A 19840-nucleotide genomic window follows, 5' to 3' on the forward strand; every position below is an offset into this window, starting at 1 on the left:
GTTGACCAAAGTGATGTACAACAGGGAAATAAAAATTACAATTATAAATACAAAAGTACCTTTAACACTGGTTAAATGCCAAAGAGAACATGCATGTCTTAAGGTGTGATTTAAAAACAGGAAGGGAGTCAGCCTGTTGGATGTACAGAGGCAGCTCATTCCACAGTTTGGGACCAACTACAGAAAATGCCCGATCTCCTCTAAGTTTGTGATGCGTCTGAGGGACCATAAGCAACACTTGATCGGCTGACCTGAGTGAATGTGCTGGGGAGTAGGAGTAGGAGCAGTTTCAAGATTTCATGGATTTCATGATCCACTGTATCAGGTCCAACGGCACCAAAGCCACAGTGTGGCCATAATCATTAAACATCAAAGTATAATTAAAAACCCTTAATGAAGCTGACTCAGTACTGTACTTAAAACCAGACTGAAAAACCTCAGGGATCTCATGCTCACCCAAAAATGTCTTCATCTGATTGAAAAGAATTTTCTCCAAAATTTTGGACAAAACTGAGAGCTTGGAAATTGGGCAAAAATTAGAAGGATCGTTAGAATCAAAGTCTGGCTTTTTAGTTAATGGTTGAACAACAGCATGTTTGAAACTTGCAGGCACCGCCTATTCTCCAAGCAGCCATTAATACAATGCAAAACACAGGGTGCTGTTGTAGAAAAAATGTCTTTGAACAGGCACAGGGAAATGAGATCAAAGGGTGAACCAGCTAGCTTCATTTGAATGACCACCTTTTCGAAATGAGAGTGTGACACAGGCTCAAACTGACAGAACAAGGCTGTGCATGTGACATAGTCAGACTCGCCAACAGAAGGAGGGCTGATAAGGGCCCTCGTGGTCACAACCTTATTAATAAAAAAGTTCAAGAAGTTTTCACACACTGTAGGTGTCGCTTCTAGGCTATTGGATTGAGTAACATTAAGAGCAATATTTACCACATTAAAAAGAACTTGAGGGTTGTTCCTGTTGGATGTAACCATACCAGCAAAATACATAGCCTTAGCAGATTTCACACTTTTCTGATAGTTATGCAAACTGTTCTTTAACATATGAATGGAAACCTGCAACTTATCCCTTTTCCACCTTCACTCAGCGCTCCTGCACTCACTTCGAGCAGCGCGAGTGGACTCAGTAAGCCACGGCTCAGATCTAGGTTTGGCACGCCTCGCTTTTAGCAGAGCCACATTGTCCAAAATTGATCGACAAGTTGAGTCAAAACATATGGAAAACTCATCGATATCATAATCAAGACAAGAACAATCATTTGCCGATAGTGAATGGTCAAAAGCCGCGGAGAACTGAGCAGCAGTGGAAAAGTTAATTACGCGACAGCAGCGAAAAAATAGGCACATCAAAAAGAATCGGCAAATGGTCTGAAAACACTGTACATCACACACCTCCAAATTACGCACTGAAAGACAGTATGTTAAAACAGGGTCCAATGTATGTCCATGCTCCTGTGTGGGTCCAGAAACAGACAGCAAAAAGATCCAAAAAGTCTTTCACAATAGGTTTCTCAGTGCAACATACATGAATATTAAAGTCAACGACAATCAGTATGCGGTCAAATTTCATCATTATTTCAGCTAAGAAATTAGAAAAGACACTTAAGTAGTCTTTGTTGTATTTGTGTGGTCTGTATACAACAGCTCACAACACGGGAAGATCAACGTATCTCAAAGCTTAACGTAGAAATATTTAAAGCGAACTGTGTACACTTAAAGCATTTCTTATAGACAGTCGCTACTCTGCCTCCACGCCCAATTGTTCTTGGCGTGGAGAGATAGGTAAAGTCAACAGGCAAAAGTTCAGCGAAGGCTCTCGACTCACCAACACCAATCCACATCTCCGTTACGCAGAAGAAATCCAGCCCGTGAGACAAAATAAAATCCTTTAAAACGAAAGTCTTGTTCACCAGTGATCTGGCGTTTACCAGCGCTATCCTGGCTGGAGCCACAGTGCTGCTCCACAGGAGCCTGGCAGAATGTACGATTTAGCGGCCGAAGATTGTGGAGATTTACTCCGCACTGCAGGACACAAGAAGAAGGGAGGAGACAGATCCGTGTCTTCACATCGTCCAAACCAGCCACAGGAACAAGGCATGAGGAACCCCTAGCCACCCCACCCGGACAGACCAACTGGGCCCCTATAAAGATCCCCCTCCCCCATTGGTGGCCGGCTAGGACCACCCCAGCCACCAGCACAGAAAACCAGGCCCCTGGCAGCGACAATCTGAGTTCCAGCTCTTAACATAGGATACACACCGTCTGCATGCATAATATGCTGAGTCAGGCCCACGTGAGCTACAGAGCTATAGAGAGTTATGACAGACAAGAACCTAGGCACTGGCAGACCTCTGCGACACTGAAAATCAAGTAAGCGAGTTGTAAACCAGATGGATGAATGAAGAATGAGACCAAAGTGAATGTCATTGTTTGGTTCAAAATGTGTTTTTCACTGGCAGGCTGCCACTGCTTTGCGACTAAGGCTGTTTTGACTTGGGGGCAACCGCTTTGTTTGTAAGTTATTAGAAAAAAAGCTGTGATTAAGATTTAAATTAATGAATCTATTAACTAAGTGTTGACTATAAGCCCCGGTTTATCTTTTATGCCTAAAACACAATCAATTTAGGCAGGAATTCCATGTAGTCATTCTCAGCTATATGTAAAGCTATAACAAATCAGTCATCATCAATCCGCTGTCAGTGTCTTTATTGTGATGCGAAGCATATTTTAGAAAGTGAATATGATTGACTGATCCTTCCAATGTGTTGTAGTGGGATCAGAGACAGGGAACAGATGTGAGGATGACTAAATGCAGCTGCTAAACAGTCAACCTGGTTGGTAGAGGTAGCAACTCTCTAGCTCTGTTTAAACAAAAAGAATAGAACACCATCCATAAAATGTACGCCTACGATTAATTCCAGGGCAAAAATAAGAGCTATGTTTCTGTCTGACCTATAGTGGGCTATTCTTGGAACTTGTACAGTGTTGGATGCAACTCTTTGACTGATGTTAAAATGTGAATACATGCATCAAACAACTGTCAGGGCAATATGTCTTCCTAGATTAAGATAAAAAGTTAATTAAATCTGATCTAAAGGGAATAAAAAGACCCTTTCTGCAAAATTAGAAAGCTACCCTTTGAAAAATATGACACCGTCTACAACATGATGATTGCTGGCAAGTAAAAACTAATTACAGAATATTAATGAGGGAATGAGCCACCAAAAAAAGATTTTTCTTTTTCTTTTCTTTTTTTTTTTTTTTAAATTACCAATGAGGCTATTAATCATTGGCATTCTTCACATTTAGAGCAACATTTTGTTTGAGGTAGCAATCTTCTGTGCAAGTTGGGCACAGAAGATTGCGAATAAAAGTCATTATCAAGGACACATCATTTTTTGTACACACGTACAACAGTGTAGTGCTTTGCATTCTTTCCGCATTACCATATATACTGTGTATATCGTAGGAGGTCATGTCTATGACAGATACCACGGCATACTTCTTGACCACTTTGGTCAGAAACAGTTTCCTCCTTTTTCCCTTTCAAACAAAGACAAAGGGCTGAGTACAGGAATTTACGACTGTGTGTTCTTCCCCCACTCCTCCTTGAAGCACATGACAGAATCCTTTCCTTTTTGTCTACTGTTCTCCAAGTATTAACAATGAAACATCCTAAAAGCGGACACAAATTCAAGTTTGAAATGTATTTTTCTACACTGTCAATAAACTGTTTTATTCACAGGAAGTCAAGGACAACCTTATAATAAGATCATATAATTGTTTTTACAGTAAAAGTATCCCTAAAGAATCTCTCATTAACTTTGCATAAAGTATTTCATGTTTGGTGCCAGAATAACCGGGAAAATATGATCTCTGCATTCGTCTCGTTTTGGAAGTTATAATCTAGCTGGTTTCTGAGTTATATTCATATTTCTTGTCCCAAAATGTTTCTCATTCATTCATCTCATCACACATACAGGAGAGCCACAACCCACAAAACATCCAAAGCAATCTAATTGGCTCCCGAAAACACGTCGACCAATAGAATCGCTTAGACCACGAAAAAACCGAAGCGCAAAATTCAAATCATTGGATTTTGGTGCTGGCCGCTAAGATGTCCAGTGGAGTGTTATGTACGTCTTCTTTAATCTTTTATTTTCTTTGTAACAAAGTGTTTTCTTTCATTAGACCTTTTAAACAAGCTTGCGCGTCCAGAGATAAAACCTCCTGTTCCAACTGAAGATACTGAACACTGAACCAAGAACCACGCCTGAAGGAGCTGAACACTGAACCACAAGAACAAAGCCTGCACACGCTGAACAAAGGCCAGACAGGCCTAACACAGGTCAGAACCAGTGGACACCTGCTGACTGAACGAGCTGTGAAACCCGCTAAACAAGGAACAGAACCGACCAGCCAAACACAGGCCAGAACCAGGTCCAGGAAAAGACCCTTTCGGACACACTCCAGCGGTCCAGAGCCACGCTTTGCTGCTTCAGACTCCTCTCGCCAGTCTGCTCTGCCACAAGAGAAGCACCACCGACCACGGACCCATCAGAACCGAGGTACTCTGAATCTCAAATTCTTATCGGGCCTAAAATAATTGCAGCCACATTATTCTATACTGATCTTATCATAGCTCACACACACACAGGCACACACTGAAATCATGCTACTTTTCTTTCCTTCCTTCTTTCTTTCTCTACTAAGCTTTTACCGTTAAAGTGTATATACATTTACCCTTAGTTTAGTGAGTGTAGCGCTCTTTTAGCTTTATTGTGTTAGTAGGTTTTAACTTGTTTTGATTAATAAATGTTTATACTTTGAGAAGTTGTCTGTGGTTTATAAAAATATTACAATCATAAGGTTTGTTATATGGAGAGTAGACAGTGTTGACAAGCGTTCACAACCCTGGATGACAAGGTATTAATAACTAATTAAGTGATCTGAAACACTTTAACTCGATTTCAGATGGCACCTCTTGGCAAATTACTGTAATATTAATAATAATTAATATTAGAATTCTTATCACTCCCATCCTCCTACAATATATATACAGTATATATATATATATATATATATATATATATATATATATATATATATATATATATATATATATATATATATTGTGACCTGACTCACTCAGAGAATAAGGCACCACTATTAAAAACAGAGTAGTATCACATGTGGAAAGGTGGTCAGGGCATTTGCATTCACTATCGGGCAATTGTCACTTTTATCCTCACACATAAAAAAAAATGATTCTTGTGACCTTTTGTGGGACGGTGCAGCCCGATCTTTATCCTTCAAAATCAACATTTTGTCCATCAGCCACGATACTGGAAATAGGCTTTTTGAAAGGGGATGAGAGGATAATGCTACTATAATGACTATTATTTGGCACCATATTGCAGACAGACACTCTGATGTGGTCGACTGTTCTTTTGCAAGGTACACGTACACAAGACAACTATTTCATATAAATGCAATGCCTTTATAGTTGCTATTTTCAACTTTTCAGATTGGACCATATCCATTTTTTAACACATATGTTTTTGTTCATCCAACTATGAATGGTCTATTGTTGATTTCTTTTGACAAACATTATTTTCTTCAGACAGCCACCACCTTATAAATGCATGGTTTGTGGGTGTGTGTGTGTGTGTGTGTGTGTGTGTGTGTGTGTGTGTGTGTGCGTGCTGAGGGGGGTCCTGTGTGCCTGCTCTGTCGCCCTTGCTCCCCCTCTACCACCCACTGCCACCACGCCGTCTTGCTTTCACACTCGTGCTCCTGCTTCCTTCCCATGGGTTGGCTTTGGTGTGGTGCCGGCATGGGGCATTGCCAGTGGCCTAGGACCAGGTGACGAGGGTCCAGGGTTTTGGGTTTGGAGGGGTTCGTCTGCTTGGCGCAAAGGTGGCCACCGGGGTGACTGCTGCTCAAGCAAGGCTCTGTGTCCTGGGGGGGTGGTTGATGTGTGCTGCTCTGCTGGCCCCTTGGGGCTCTCTGCCTAGGATACCCTCCATCGGTGGCCGGCCTTTGGCGCGGTTAGTCCGGTGACTGGCATCTGGGCTTGATTCTTTTTTATTTTTATTTATTTATGTCTGGATTTGATCCTGATGGGGGTCCTGCTGGGGTGGTAGGGTGTGGTATGGGGTGGGTGGGGTGGGCCCTCCAGGGTCTCTTGGCGGACTGTTTGAGTGCCTCGGGGGACCCTGCGGTAGTGCTGTGTGGTGTGCTGGCTTGTGCCAAGTGACGCATTGCAAGTGTGTGCACAGGTTGATGGTGGCGGCGCGTGGCACTGCAGCGCATTGTTTGGGGATGGAGCTGTTTTGCGGTTGCTCTGGGTGGGCGTGTGGGGGTGCGACTTGCAGGGTTGGTTCAGTTTTGCTTTTATTTGGACCAGACTAAAATGGGTGTTTGCGTTGTTGGCACATACTCTCATAATTTGTTACAAGCTGCCTTAGGCGAAGAATAATAGAGTGTGTTAAACCACTTATGCATGTGATATAGGGCACTGTGTGCTGTGTGATACAATTTCAGCTGTCTAAAATGAGTTCTAGTGACACTGCCATCCTTATGACAGCTTTCAGCTTGCAGCAGTGTTCGTCTCAAACAGCATTAAGTCTCAAATAACATATGACCTTCTCACTGAAACTATAATTTTTAATAGGAATAAAATTAGCCTGTCATGTCTGCTTGCTATTGCACTGTTTTATTCATGAATGTAGCTATAATGTTCTCTAGCCATGCCTTACTTTGTGTGCTATTTCCTCATGCATGCTTTTGTCACCTTGTGTATTTGAAAATGTAGCCTCAGCTCTCAATAAGAATGTTATTTTTAATATAATTTACATATATATATATATATTTTTTTTTGGCCTTAGTATTCTTAAATAACGGTCTGCAGCTCAAATTCAAATTACAAGTGATTGCAATCACTCAGACACAACAACAGCAAAAAAGTATGGAAGTCTTCAGAGCATTTAATCATCATCATTCAGAAGGATAGGAATAATATATTTAGTTAAAAAAGTATTTTAAAAAAAACTGCTTAACTTTATATTCATTTGTGTATTAATTTGCATAACATCACTGGACTACTTTGCATTTTTCATCTTCTTCTTATTTTCTTTCTACAATCCACCACTGCCATATATAGGCTTTTTTTTCCTGTAGAAAAATTTGGTGAATCTCTGAAGCTTAATCTCGGCCCACTTTTTAAAAAACTGACCCCAGGGAATCACCACTTATGTCACTATAATAAACTCTTACAGTGCATTGTATAAGTTTTGAAACACGCACAGGAAATCAACTCGAATTCAAAGTGGGTTAGGTAATCAGGGCCTTTTTCTCAGTGACATTATCACCACTGCATTTGATGACAATTGCCGACACAAAAGGGTTCAAACATATATAATGCCTTATGTCTATAGACACCTTTTTCTGCCAAGTACAGCAATCTGTCAGATTTTCTAAAAGAACAGCATTTAGAAGCTGAATATACACATCAAGGTTTTTCACATCCTCCATTAATCTCTGTAATAAAATGTCACCGACAACAATTAAAAAAACATTGGTAGCCTATGTAATATTTAGCATTGAAGATAAATCCTGCTACGTGAGCTCCAAACTTCCCTTAAAGCCCAATCAATGCTTACCAACAAGGTTGCCTGGCACCAGTTGCTTAGTAACCAGCAGCCCATTGCTTTCTACTACAAAGCGTCTCACTAATTCTATGTGAGAGCTAAATTTAGAAACGTCTTTGATTTATCTCCCTCACTGGATTGACAGAAGGAGCCTTTGCGCAACAGCAGCAGGCTTGATTGTCACTCCGAGGCTGCTGTGCTTTTTTTCCCCCTTGTGATGAAATTAGGCAGTTTTCATAAAGAAGTACACAATAACACCCCGCCTCAGTACATTCGTTTACGCGAGGAATTACAATCAATGTCACATTATTGTTGCTGATTGACATTTGGAAAAAAGAAGGGCAGAAAACACAGTGTAGAGAGTGAGAAGTGTAGACAATACTGTACATTGCTATGAAGTACTTCAGGTTAGCAATACTTTAACATCAGTTTAAAGGTTAACAAAAAAAGGTATCAGCCTGTACAAATCCTTACAATTTTTTTCTTTACTTACATAAAAATTGTATGTATAATTATAAAACACAAATTGTGTAAATACTGTAATCATATCATTAGATGCTTTCAGTTTAAAGACCCTTTAATTAATCATATATCCCTTTAAGTTTCCATCATAGACCCTGTCAGATTTAATTTTTTTTTTTTTTTTGGTGATATTTATATTTCACTCGCAAAGTGACAAAATGGAAACCTGAACACACAAAGCAGCAGCTTCCATAATCTCGCCATCGGTTCCCAGCTCTTCACCAAATGTCTTTTAAGGCTTTTGCTAACAGTGAAGAGTGACAAGTTAAAGCTTCCCACTCGCTCCTAACTCAGAGGCAGAAACAGAGTAAATACAGGCACAGACACTGAGGTATGAAAATGAAGTGGAGATGTCAACAAATGAAATGGCAGATGAAATTGAGCAGAATTTAAAATGCTGAAGATTACTCACATCAGTATTTAAGAGGACTCAGTGTAGTGAAAGGTGATGTTAGAATAGACACTATCACTTGTTTCTTTAAACGCGGTTATTTTTACATCTTGTTTGGTTGTATTGACCTTCACCCTGTTGTTCTCTCAGCATCCATCAATGTGTAAATTGTTTCAAATGGAGGGTGCAACCCGCTCAACCAGCTGTGTCACAAAGCTCACTGAAGGGCACTAATATACATCCTTAATACTATGCTCCACATGAATTCTGACTGTACCAACCAGAACCCAGCGTACAGAACACTGTAACAGACTGGGTCCTATGTTCTGGTTATGTTTCACTTGTTGTTTATTCCATGGTTACCTGATGTTGTGATTTCCCATGGCCTTGAAGGCATCATTGTTACGTGCAGCTTTCTCTGCCAATGTGTGTCTCTGTTTACATGTGTTCTGCATGTTGATTGGCTGGGAGGCTGGGGAAAGGGTGGGCGTAAGCGGGGGAAAAGAGTGAGCATTTTGTTCCCATGGGATAGTGTGAGTGTATGTCAGAGTAAGACGGTTCTTTGTGTGTTCTTATTGTTTCATTTTAGCGTCGACTACGACCTACAGTAGTCGGGTTTTAACGACTTCCATTAAAGGCTATAAAACTTGGATAACGGCTCGAGTCATGTCATTACAGTACTAAGAACAATTATGCTATGTTCTGGCTAGTGCTGTCAAACTTAACACGTTGATTTTGTTGATGTTTAATTTGGTAAGGGTTTTTTTTACTTCCGGTGTTGACTGACCCCCAAACTTTGGTTGAGTGTGCAACCAAATCCAGAGACATAGAACAGCCGAATACCACGTGACGATGGGAGACAGAATATCAGGTGGAAAGTTTCACTTTAAAAAGTTGGCTAACTTCTTTGGAGAAAGCAATGGTCATTTGCACATTTTGCAAAGTCAAATTGAACTACAGTACCACAGAAGTAATTTGTTCCGTGGCATATCATCTCAGGGCAAAACCCCCAATGAGACTACTACAGGAGTGAACTACTCAAGAGGAAACATTAAAACCCATAAGTGACTTACAGGTTTTAGTATTTGCTTATATCTTATGGATATAAGCATATCTTATTGGTGATTATTTGTGTCAGTATATTACAATTCAATTCAATTCAACTTTATTTATATAGCACAAATTACATCAAAAGTAATCTCGAAGCGCTATCAAGATATAACATTTGTAAGAAAAAAGCAAGAATCAGCGACAGTGGGAAGAAACAACTCCCTTTTAACAAGAAGAAATCTCCAGCAGAACCAGGTTCAGAGGTGGCAGTCATCTGCTTAGACTGGTTGGGGTTAGTGGACGAGAAGAGGAACAGAACAGGATGGAGAGATAGAGCATCAGTGTCCCAGACTAGTTCAACCGTGAACTGCCAGCTCTAGCTTCAAGACACCTGAAACAGAAAAGAGAGAGAAGGGCGAGGAGAAGGCACAGACTGCAGAAAAACATGATACAGGAATACAATGGAATGAGAATGAATATGGGGGGACATCAATATAAATGGTGTGCAAGCAGGGTGAGCAATATGATGGGTATACAACAAGGTTCAGAAGTGGGGGGTTGGCTACAATCTAGCACAACTTTGTCTGACTGGACTTCATCCATTGCAGCTCATCAGATCTATCTGTAGATGGTGGATTGTGTTTAAATATAATGTTGGTGTTCTACTATATACTGTAATCTTAGTTTTTAGATCCTACTTTTAGGTTTAGGACTTTGTTCCTAGTGGTTTGATTAACGCTATTATACGGTATACGCTCTTGCAAATAAGTAGGTTTTGAGTTTAGCCTTGAAAGTGGAGAGAGTAGCAGCCTCCCGTACTAAGACTGGGAGCTGGTTTCAAAGGCGAGGAGCCTGGTAGCCGAATGCTCTGCCTTCTGTTCTACTTCTAAGCAAGTTAGGAACTTCCAGAAGACCAGCAAACTGAGAGTGGAGTGTTCTGCCCGAACGATAGGACACTAACAGGTTTTTAGATATACAGGAGCTTGATCATGTAGAGCTTTGTATGCTAACAGGATGATTTTAAACTCTATTCTAGATTTTACAGGAAACCAATGAAGGGAAGCCAATACTGGAGAAATATGCTCTCTCCTGTTAGTACATGTTAGTATTCTGGCTGCAGCATTCTGGATTAACTGGAGACTTTTTAGTGAGTTACTGGGACATCCTGACAGTAGAGAGTTACAATAATCTAGTCTAGATGTAACAAAAGCATGGATTCATTTGTCAGCATCACATGGGCAAAGATATTCCTGATTTTAGAGATATTACGGAGGTGGAAAAAGGCTGTCCTTGAGGTTTGCCTAATATGAGAGTTAATGGATAAGTCAGTATAAAATAAAACACCTAAGTTTTTTACTGTGGTGCTGCCATCCAGAGACACTATTTGCTCTGATAATTTCTCTCTGAGGTGTTTTGGACCAAATAAAATCACTCCTGTTTTATCCTGGTTAAGAAAGAGAAAGTTACAACTCATCCCGAATGTAAAGCCTTTAAGACAAGCCTGGAGTTTTAATAACTGATGAATTTCATCTGATTTAATTGACAAATAGAGCTGTGTATCATCCACATAGCAATGGAAATTTTATGTTATGTATTATTATTGAACATTTTTTCATGTAACAAGTTTAAAACTTCTTTTCTTGAAATATTTATTGTCAAAGTGTTGACCCTGCACTTTAATATAATATATATATCTGGAATTTGTTAGTTGTTATATTCTGTCAGTGGATATCAGAAATGATTTTATTTTATTGATTTTTTGCTAAACTTGGAAACAGAGTTTATTCCAAGCTTCATTCTTTCAGTTCAGCATGCAACCTTACTCTTGCATTGTTTTCGAATGGCCATGTATTGCAAAAACATAAACGACTGTTTCATAATTTTTTTTTAGTGCTAGCTGTTAGTGTCATTAGGTCTTTTATAAAGCATACCTAAAGCAATTCCCCTACTATGCAATATGATAATATGGAAAGCATTTCCATGCTGCTAAATCAAAGCTTTGGAGTTTAAAACTGGAAACCGCTCATGCTCATGGGATTCATAAACAAATCAGTGTTTTTCTTGGAGCCTTCTTACAGCAATTACATCATTTCACCATCATTAGATTTCAACAGCACAATCAACATCATCCTTAATTGAGCTGAACATGGAGACCTTTTGATAAATGTTAGAAAAATTGTCTCGAGCCACACATTCTGCATGATAATGCGGCTGATTTGGTATATCAACACAGCTGTACATTTTTGTCAGTAATAGAGGCCACATTTTTTAAACTTGACAAATAAGGCAAAGAATTGGTCCAAAAAAAATTCAAAGCATCTGCGGTTAGAAATCAATCTAATAGGCAAAGGGTTATAAAACGGAGCTAAACGAGAAGAGACAGGTCATCAGAATCCCAATCAGGGCTGTGTGATCGTTTTCTGCAGCCCCAATGAAGCAGCTAACAGCCTTGGTCTGTTTGTGCTCCTTAAGAGCGTGATGGTTTTTATCTGCTGCTCTCTGCAGAAGGAAATGAAGGACCTGACTACAACGGCACGTCTGATGTTTTCATTAGTTCACTAATAGTGGTGTTTGATTTTGTGACAGAAGGGAAGGTTAACATGAAGCTGTCATGGAATTAGACTGATGTTATCACAAGCAGAAATGTGAAATGGGCTATAAGATGTTCATAAGCAAGCTGCATTTTTACTCCTTAATAAAAAGCGAGTAATTCACCAAAAATTTAGCCAGCGAAAGCTTTCAGCCAGAAATGGCCCAAAAATGCATTTTCGGTCTTCTGCTGAAAAACTTTTATCCTCAAAACAAACTGGCTGAAACAGGATGTTGTCAGCGCGTGCTTGTCTGGATACAGGCCTAGGTGTCCGCAGAGTGGCTGTAACAGAGGTTGAGACGGATCATGGAGTGAAAACAGTGAAAAGTACATTCTCAAATGTGATGAATGTTTCTGTGTCACGTCGAAGCCGTAGCTTCGCGCAGCACAAATTTTCCCGAAATCCTCTGCACTTCTTTGTTACTGTACCGTGGCCGCATTATAAAGATCATTACTTGAATATGGGAATTATGCAGCGTGCACAAGAAATAATACATGCCGCAGCGCTATGAATGTGGAGAACCTGAGTGCTGAGAGCACTGACAGTGAGAGACTGTTAGGAACAGATTTCACTGTAGTAAGAACTTTAACGCACTTTTAGGCCATGTGCCATGGGTAATACTTTGTGTTGCTATTATCAATAGTTGTACATATCTCAAAAGAAATTGGACATTTTAGGACCAAGTACCATGTTTGAAGGTCTATAAATTCCTAATGGTACATTTAATTGCCGCTAAATCTTACTAACTTTCAGATATGTTCCCAAATATTGAATGAAAAAAAGAATTAGGAATATTGGTTCAATGGTTCTATTTCAAGACTAATTGAAAAAAGTGAAAAGTCACAAAAATGGCTTTTTTTATTTGGACTACCAAAGCCAATATCAAAAATTCAGACACCAATCCTAAAGTAGATAACAGCAATAAATACTAGCACTACAGAAATGAATTTTAAACAATATTTAATGATATATTTTCATCAAAAATAGCAAATTTAGCCTTATGAATACAGCCACAATATCTTCTTTTACACCGAGTCAAAAAGTATTTACAAATTCTATCTCACAAGCCATTTAGAAATATAATAATAATAATAATAATAATAATAATAATAATAATAATAATAATAATAATTTTGAAAAAAATTGATTCACAGCTAGAGAATTTAAGTCAAAGCAAATCATGCACAAATTCATGTAAAACACTTCCTCAATATTTGAGTTTATAGGCATTATCAAATCAACTTGGAGGGTTGGTAAATCATAAAGTTATAGCCAACTGATATGCAGTGTTGTCAAAAGTGACGTTGGGGCGGTAATGACGTCACTTTTGACAGTAACTAGTACTGTAACGCAATATTTTTTTAAAGAAATAACGCCTTTACCGTTACAATATGGTGCGTTTGTTCGTTACTTCCTGTTTACAGTGGCGCTACATATTTTTGCGGGATGCCGTGCCAAACACGGTAAAACAGTAGAAGAAGAAGCATTGTCAGCGTGTCTCTGTTTACATCACGTGCGCCAATCATGGCGAGTCAATGCGAGAGCAGGACGAGCTTCTCAGAGTGGAAATACGCTCATTATTTTTGTCTCCAAAAGACGTATCAGTGAAGCCAAGCTAACGCTGCGGCTGGATTTTAACGGACTGTGACTGTTATCCAGGGACAGGTCAACCAAACAATTGCACAGTATGTTGTTGTAAATAAGAAGCCTGTCACTGCTGCTGAGTCACTGCTAACAGCAGCTCATTAGCCTGATATGTTTAGCATAGTGTAGCTGAGAAAAATGCTTTTCCACATTTATTTTTATAAGCATTTTCAACAGCAGAATGTACACCTGGAATATGCACAGCTTACTTTACATTACTGTGCTAAGGCTGAAAAAATACTTTTTTTAATTTTGGAGCAGCTGTTTTGTGCTTTATATGCACATCATTTATGGTTGTTTTATAGCAGTTGATCAACAGTGGATTATTATATTATTACAGCACTAATATGAAGCTGTATGGACACAAATGACCCAAAATAAATTATACATTCTTTAATTCTAAGTAACTCAAAAGTTACTTTTTCCAGTAACGCAATACTTTTTGGTTAAGTAATTAAAATAGTAACTAAGTTACTTTGTGAATGAAGTAACTAGTAATGGTAACTAGTTACTTTTTTCAGTAACTAGCACAACACTGCTGATATGACACCAATGAATGTATCAAATAGGTAAAAAACTGGTTATGCCTTTCCATCAGATGTAAAAAGTTTGATACAGTGAACCTCACTGTGACGCTCATTAGCAATGAGAGCTAGGAGGCTTAAATTTAAGTCAGGCAGCCATATAACGAGGTTCCCGACGATGAAAATAGAAGGCTTAAGACAGTTTGGGAGCCCTGTGTGTGAGCCTACACAGAGGTCACCCTAGTGAGGGATGTTATAGTGAGGTTACATTGTATTAGTACGAGACTTCATTCAATTCATTACTTTGCAAAGATTGTTCAATAAGTGTATACACTGTAAATCTTCATTTAGAACAATAACATTATATTTACCACCATTCTGTTTCAGTTTTTGCCAATTCATCTTGTACTCTTTTCCCTTCTTTAGTGATGTATTGTTCCTTTTTTTCTGCATATTATACACAACTCTGGAAGAATTGCTGATGAAGCATGGATGTCACCCTTTGAACGCAGCCTATTTAGAGAGGAGGGAGCTACTTTCTTAGACTTCTCACTTTCCTCTGGAGAAGAATCTGAGAAGAGATGAACAATTTGCTCTTTTTATTATTGTTTATATTCAGTTATTATACTTGACATTCTGTATTAGTAAGTGCAAGTTTTTAATTGGAAGTGTAATTTATTCAAATAAAGTTTTTAAATAATTGAAAATGTGTCATAGGCCTAAAGTGCATTTACTTCTAACGACATAGAAGACCAGACAATAAAAAGCTATAAAGCTTATGTCTGAAACATGATGATGATGATGATGATGATGATGATGATGATGATGATGAAAACACTTGAATTTGAATGTAACACTTCACACTAAACACATATTAAACCAGCCCCAGCTAGCTCAGCAGAGAAATTCAATGACACTGGCAGGTCTGTTTGTTATTTGCTCACCATCTGACTGTTGTGCACATTTCTGTGCTCTTTGTTTGGCGTAAAACAGTTGTCTTTTGTCAGTAAATCGTTTGTGGCAGGATGGATGGTAGTGGGGAAGTGCTTTCAAATCCAACTCACTGTACTGAACATCGAGGAGGTGTACGACTGGTACTATTGCCTCCCCTTGAAGCGGCAACCACTCTTTGTCCATTGTTCTAAAGGTGTCCCATTGATCCTTAGTAATAGCACTTGTTTTTTCACTACAGTTCTCCAAAATAAGGACAAAACATGACGTATTTTCCGAGACACGTTGCCTCTTGTGACCGGGCGTAGCCATCTTTGCTGACCTACATACGCTCTCACTGACGTCATTATCAAGGCATCCGGCTCCCTGAATGGCTGATGCTGGGTCAACAGAATTTCACAACCATAGTGCGCGAAGGAAAATAGTCCAATTTCTTTTGAAAAAAGTGCAAATACTGCAGGGATTCTGCGTGTGAAAACTTAAGTTTAGAGTAGTATATTTATATACTTCATGAAAATGTGAAAATTCTTTATTACCAAGAAAGTTGAAACAGAAGTGAATGCTATAATTTCTAGCTATAGTTTCTATGAGAGAACAGATTTAATTTGACTGTCTTTCAGCAGCTCTGTCAGTTATAGGCCTGTACATTATTATTATTTAATGTATCCATATGTTGGATAAAGTTAAAGCAACACCGTATAACTTTTGGGCACAAGACCTGTAACTTTCACATCAAGCACCCCTAGTGGCCACAAGCGCCGCAGCACTGCCGCAAAAATCAACAAACAGTCGGGCCATCCTCCCTTGTCATTTGATTGACTCACTATTAAAGAAAAGTTAAGTTAGTTTTATGTAAGTAGGAATCTGTCGGTTGTGCAAAATGCCTGAAGGTGCGTTCACACCAAACGCGACTGAAGTGACTGAAGCGATTGGATTACATTCAAATCAATGTAAATGACACGACCTCAAGTTATTCCTCCTCAAGCGACGTGACTTGCGTGATTTGAGCGACTAGGTCAAGCGCGACCTCGTCACTCAAAGTTGAAAAATGTAAACTTTTTAAGCGACTTCATGCGACAACTCTCCCATTCTTCACTGTCTCTTCCTGCTCCCCCCGTTACAGTGCGAACGGCTGCAGCGGAGGGCTGTACTACACTTCCTCAATTGATCGGGGCGAAATTAAAGTGGTTAACTTCTTGAATAAGCCTATATTCTGAGTGAACTCATCCTTAAGTTTCATAAAAGGGTATTTTACAAGTCACCCTGTTATTAACATTGATCCGTGGTGGATAGGGATACTCCCTGACACGACCAACTTTAAAACATTGTGAAATGTGAAACAAGAGGACTCAAAAAGTGCAAACCTCTATCAAGCGCCAAATATCCTCATTGCCAGATATTTAGTTATCTGGATCAGTGATCCTGATCATGGTACATGATCATTCATACTTTAAAGGCTTGGAAATAATTTCTTTTCCCATTAATACCAATACAGTAGGTTCAAATGTATATGGAAATCCCCATCTTTTCAAAATAATTGCGAGGATTTACCAAATACGGGTCTGATCTGGATGAAACTCTGTGGGGTAATTGGGGAACATTCCTGACATAACTGAGTCAAATATAGAGTGGGATTTTTTTTTTATTTCACCAATGATGAGACATAAGGATTTTTTTAATTTTTTTTACTGAGCCAGAATCAGTAAATTGATCCGGAGCCCCTCCATAACTTAATGGAATCTTTCATGCTGTACATGGCGTAATGACTAGCTTTGATTTAAATTTTGTCAAAATCTGGTGAGTACTTTCAACAAAATTTGAATGCTTACAGACAGACGAACAAACAAACGGTAGTGAAGATATTACCTCCTTGGCGTAGGTAATAAAGATCATCGAATGACCTGCTGTAGACATATAGCAAGTAGAAATTGCAGCGCTTGTGTGGCTTCACCAGTCTGATGTGCTCAGTATTTGCTGAAGTTTATCCAAGGAAGGATAAGTGATCAACCGCCGGCAGAGTCACGGTACATCAAGGTTCACTGATGGACGTAAGGAACAAAACATGGCCTGTATCATTTGATTCAAACAGCTGCTACTGAAGCTCACATTGTGGCAAAGTACAGACATTGTTCCCAGACTTAGCCATGTCCAGTGTTCTATGTCCAACACCAAAAGTGGCAATTCATGTTATTTATGATGAAAGTTATTTAAATTTTTTTGTATTTATTTGTGTATAGAATGATTTTCATTGAGTCTACTGATTTCATTAAGATTTTTGTCAACTAAATGTAGGGAAATCCATTTTTACTTGAAGCACTATTACATTTATTGACCAGTGTCATTCTCCTGCCTTCACAGGAGCACAATGTCTAACGTAGATTACTTCTTAATGGCTCGTTCACCATTGTTATGGCTAGTGCCTCCTCTCTCAGCTAAACACCTGATGCAGATCAGAAATCAAGGTGGATAGGGAGGAGGAAGACGAAGGCTACATCCGAATATAGTCCCTCCTACCTCCTTTACTATCCACTGTTCCTTCACCCCCGGAAGTGTTTAAGAGGAAACACTGATGCATCCTTTACCAAAGGAGACAAGATGATGCTGACCCACAATTCCTTGGGGCAACAATATTTAAAGGGAAACGCACACCAGAGCGCTTACGGAAACTCACGATGAGCAACGGAGAGCATGTAACAATGCAATAATATCTTATTATATGTAAGACATATTATCAGATTATAACTGACATAAAACAGACACTCTGTGGTTCAAGAAAAAGGTATCAAAGACATGTTTCGTCGCATAATGTTTTATTCAACATAATTCATATTTCTGAGTTGATGGTGAGTGTGAGCAAAAATTCTCAATGTGACATTCTTTTAGTTTCACTTTTGTTCCTCGTAGCCTGGTAGCCTCTTTTCCTTTGGTTTTAAATCCAAACCGTGTGATTTTTTAGATTATATCAGCGGAAAGTGTTACAACAGCTTTTAGTCCATTGTCAAAAATTTTGGCAGACGTCACTAACCTTTGCCTAGTTGAAGTGCATCTGATTGTCAAAACAAACGTGATGGCCTTTTCCTTCCTCGTCTCCTAGCACCTTTCCATAACCTCATGACGTCATCCACGGGGTTATGGAAAGGTGGATAGGAAAGGAGATAGGAGGGACTATTCGGACGCAGCCGAAGAGTATAAAAATGCTGTGAGGAGGAGGAGGAGGAGGAGGAGGAGGAGGAGGAGGAGGAGGAGGAGGAGGAGGAGGAGGAGGAGGAGGAGGAGGAGGAGGAGAAGAAGAAGAAGAAGAAGAAGAAGAAGAAGAAGAAGAAGAAGAAGAAGAAGAAGAAGAAGAAGAAGAAGAAGAAGAAGAAGAAGAAGAAGAAGAAGAAGAAGAAGAAGAAGAAGAAGAAGCAGCCAGTGTAAATGACCAAATAAATTAGTTGTAGATATTTCAGAAGGTTTGCAAAGGGGTGTAAAATATCTGACAAATCTTAAGCTCAGGAATTTTGGCAATATTAAAAAACACTTATAATATAAAATATTAAAAAGACACTTTTAATAGAAATTATTTATTGAAATTTGGCAGTAATTTGGTGTAATTTTAAATCACAGTTTCATATCCAAACATACATATTGGCATCCACTCAAATATAATACACTATAAGAAAAAAAAACACAACATTTAAACAAATGTATTCATTGTCACAAATTCAATGAAACTCAACAATATTTGCAGGGGTTGCCAGTTTTTCCATACTTGTACAACACAATGGAAGTCATTTTTACTCCAAAATTGTTGAAAGAAATCCTGTTTTTTCTAAAATCCTGCTAAATCCTCAAATTATGGAAACATTTCCCCAAATTAAATAAATATATTCACTACCTGTCACCTAACACTTGGATGTTACCGTTGCCTTATATACTACATACTAATATATCATAGATACATGGAAATGCAAAAGCAAAAGCGCTAATGTTGAGATTGTTCGATTCATACATACATGTGATATTCAAGGTTTACGTAAACTGTTGTTGGTAAAGGTGAGATCAAGATATGGCAAAATTAAAACGTCCAAATGTATCATCAAAGGTACAATCTATTACACACCAAATTGTTATGGTTTGTTTTGATTTTCCATATTCCTAATACCTGTGGGAGTATTATACCCTGAGTAAATATGTATGCCCAGAGGTGAAGTCAAATATTTTTCCAACTGACATATTTGCTTTTGTCCTTCCCAAAAAAATATTGTATCGCGAGCTTATCGTGAACTCATCCCATCACTAGTTATAGGGTTTTTAGGTTTAACAGAATGACAACAAGTAGTGTGTACTGGTCAGTGTTGGGCAAGTTACTTTCAAAATATTAGTAGTTGCTGTCATTTAAAATTAATTAGTTGCATTACAATATTACTGTCTCTAAACTGTAATGCGTTACACTACTTTTGTATTACTTTCACTAAAATAACCGCAGAAATATAACTAACATTCTAAAATGCTAAAATG

The 19840-nt window shown here is 38.8% G+C and overlaps 1 protein-coding gene across 1 annotated transcript in view; it reads right to left on the minus strand.

Moving 5' to 3' along the window:
- The window catches only part of LOC114467603 (DNA topoisomerase 1), a 703770-nt gene extending 696614 nt beyond the window's left edge, over positions 1 to 7156 (minus strand). The window contains exon 1 of the mRNA XM_028454026.1: positions 7123 to 7156. The gene's annotated coding sequence lies outside the window, so the exon portion shown is untranslated. The remainder of the gene's footprint in view (positions 1 to 7122) is intronic.
- Between the last annotated feature and the right edge of the window lie 12684 nt (positions 7157 to 19840).

Source organism: Gouania willdenowi, chromosome 7 (assembly GCF_900634775.1).
Source record: "Gouania willdenowi chromosome 7, fGouWil2.1, whole genome shotgun sequence".
In the NCBI taxonomy this organism is placed as follows: Eukaryota; Metazoa; Chordata; class Actinopteri; order Blenniiformes; family Gobiesocidae; genus Gouania; species Gouania willdenowi.